This window comes from Mustela lutreola, chromosome 5 (assembly GCF_030435805.1).
Source record: "Mustela lutreola isolate mMusLut2 chromosome 5, mMusLut2.pri, whole genome shotgun sequence".
NCBI classification, from domain to species: domain Eukaryota; kingdom Metazoa; phylum Chordata; class Mammalia; order Carnivora; family Mustelidae; genus Mustela; species Mustela lutreola.
In genome coordinates, this window is record NC_081294.1 from 69,232,002 (window position 1) to 69,235,523 (window position 3,522).

Here is a 3,522-nt window from a genome sequence, read left to right on the forward strand (position 1 = left end):
CTTTTCCTCTATCTTTGTCTCCTTTTCCTTCCCCTATGCTTATCTCTCACTTTTATCCTTTGGAGATAAAATGCAAAGTAGCATGCACAGAGCTCAAAAAGAAGCATGAATATGTACTATAAGAGCATTGTGGGGCGCCTGGGTGGCTCAGTGGGTTAAGCCGCTGCCTTCGGCTCAGGTCATGATCTCAGGGTCCTGGGATCGAGTCCCGCGTCGGGCTCTCTGCTCAGCAGGGAGCCTGCTTCCTTCTCTCTCTCTCTGCCTGCCTCTCAGTGTACTTGTAATTTCTCTCTGTCAAATAAATAAATAAAATCTTTAAAAAAAAAAAAAAAAAAGAGCACTGTGAACAAGAATATTATCTGGACAAAGGACTTGAGATAAACTGGGAGCTATTTTAAAGAAAAAGTATAAAGGTGTAGGAAATTTTTAGGCAAAATTAACAACGTGTATAGTGATAGCGATGATAAAAAGAACATGTAATTTGTTGGTGCTGGTAAAGACCTTAGTATGTATTTGGATTTTAAGTTGCAGAGAATAAGAGATCTTTTTTTTTTTTTTTTTTTAAAGATTTGTTTATCTGAGAGGCGCCTGGGTGCCTCAGTCAGTTAATCTTCTGCCTTTAGCTCAGGTCATGATCTCAGGGTCCTGGGATCAAGTCCCACCCCAGGCTCTTTGCACAGCAGGGAGCCTGCTTCCCATTCTCTCTCTGCCTGCCTCTCTGCCTACTTGTGATCTCTCTCTCTATCAAATAAATAAATAAAATCTTAAAAAAAAAAAGATTTATTTATTTGAGGGGCACCTGGGTGGCTCAGTGGATTAAAGTGGGTTAAAGCCTCTGCCTTGGGTCCTGGGATCAAGCCCCGCATTGGGCGGTCTGCTCAGCGGGGGGAGCTTCCTTTCCGCTCTCTCTGCCTGCCTATCTACCTGCTTGTGATCTGTCTGTCAAATAAATAAATAAAGTCTTAAAAAAAAAAGATTTATTTATTTGAGATAGTGAGACAGCACACACATGGGAACAAGCGAAGGGAGGGGCAGAGGGACAGGGTGAGATCTCAAACAGACTCCCTGCTGAGTGCGGAGCAGGACTTAAGACTGGAACCCAGGAACCTGAGATCATGACCTGAGCTGAAATTAAGAGTCAGACACTTTATGAACTGAGCCAGGTGTCCCAGAAGATAGATCTTCTATATTATAATAACACATTAGAATATGTTTCCTAAGGTCAGTAGTGAACTGATGAAGAATTTTTGTTTTTTTGTTTTGCTGGTTTTTTTTTTTTCTTTTTGCATTTTGTTTTATTTTGTTTATGTTGGAATTTATATAATCAGATTTGGATTTAGGTCAGATAACTCTGATGCTGGGTTAAGGGTAGACTGGAGGAAGGGGGCTATATAATGTCTAGCATAATATACCTAGTGTGCCAGTATATATGTTAATGGGCTAGATACTGAATATGTACATGAATGGTTAGATATATAGTCAATTCATTAAGGAAGTTATTGACACCCACTGAAATGCTTAGCTCCTAAAGAGGAGAACTCTACCATTCAAATATTCCCAAATTATTGCAAAATGTCTCCTTGGGTATTATGTAGGGTTGGTAATTAGTTTATAAATTCAAGATAATTACTAAGCCATATGAAAGATTGGCATTCTTCATAGTTTATCAGTGGTTAAATGAATGTGGTAATCATGGTGTTTTAATTAAGTGAGAACATTTTCATGGCTCAGTGTCAGTAAGGGAGCCTGTTAACCCACATGAGAGGATCTGTTCATAATCAGGTCAGCCATGGCCTTCAAGGAACTATTCACAGAGAAATTTGGAGGACTTCTTTATGTTAACCATTGAAATCTGAGGCCAAAGGTAGCAGCATTTAGTAAGAAATCCTCAAAGAAGCCTCCAGTCCTACCATCCTAGCACAGTTTCCTGGGCCACTCATGTGATCAAAACTATTATGCATTTCAGAACACCTAGAGCTCCAGATAAGTATGTGATATCAGGCCTGGGTGCCAAAGCCTGTCCATGAATATGGATGCTACTTTATGGTGCCACACTGGAAGCCATGCAGTAAGTTTATGTCAGCCCTTACTAAGTGGGTGTTTAGCAAACATATTTTTATTTGAGCTGCATGTAACTATGAAATACCTGTTATTACTCCCATTTTATAGGCATTGAAATTGTACCCCCAAAAGGTTAAATTACCAGCTAGTTATTGCAGAGCTAGGAAGAGGTGGAGTAGGCAATTATTTCATAATGTAACATTTACTGAATAATGATTATATAAAAATAAAACACTCTGCTTTATTACTCTCTCCATATATATGTGTGTGTGTGTGTGTGTGTACACACACACACACACACACACACACATATATGAATGAAACAGTTCTGATCAGCTGCAAGGCCTTTCTTCTGCGGCATTCTAATAGTGTGATAAAAGTGTAAATGTCAAACTCAGGAGTGAAAGATAAGCACCTCTTGCAGATAGGCTAAAACATGTAAGTGTCCACTGTATTTCAAGATCTAAAATACTAATTTAATAAAATCTATAAGAATCCTTCTTACACTCCTGCTTTGTCTATCATTCCCCCGTTCATACTAAAACACCCAGATACGTTCCAGTAAGGACATTATTTAGCACTTGTAATTTTTAAAAATGGTAACCTTATAAGAAAACCCTGTAGCTTATTCTAATATATAGCAATACTTCAAGAAAAACATATGGAAATTTATTGAACTGCTTTAACATACCCTACCTTCTGCAAAGTAAAGAAAAATATACTTTGGTTTTAAAATGAGGATGACGTACTAATGCTTTATAGATCACAAGAAGGTAAGTAGTTCTTTAAAAATTTTTTGAAGCTGAGAAAAGTGGCTATTATTTAGAAACAAAAGAATATTACAAAGATAACTTGAATATTTACAAAATGAAATTGAAAACTTTGTTTTCCAAGAATATCATTTTAACTGAACTCCTAGTTCTGGACAAGCTTAGCAATTGGAAATTTGGAATATAGCAATCAGTAACATGACTAATTGATGGTAAGTAAATCATTTTATTAATATCATAGTTTACATCCTTCTAAAATGTACTGAGAAGTCTTACTTGCTGTTTGCTTTCATTTCCCACTGATAGCAGGCGCAACGCAGTAAGATTCATCCAGTGATTTGTTCAGTTTGTATTTAATTAGGGCCTGTCATTTGCCAGACATTGTTGTGGGTTGGCGCTATGTATAAAGCCTTTGTTGCTTGCTTACGTTTTGGCAAAAAGAGACAGAAAAAAATTTTATATCAGTATGGTGCGTGGAGCTAAGAGCAAGGGGTAAGAAGAGAAGAGTGCCAGGAGAAGACAGTAAGGAGAAGAGGGAGTATCCATGTTATATGGATAGACAAAGGTGAACTCCTCTCCCAAGGCAAAATTTGAAAAGAGGCCTGAAGCAGGTGAAGAAAAAGCCATGCATCTATCAGGGGGAAATGTTCAGGCAGAAAGAACAATAAGGGCAATTTTAATGAGTTTAAGA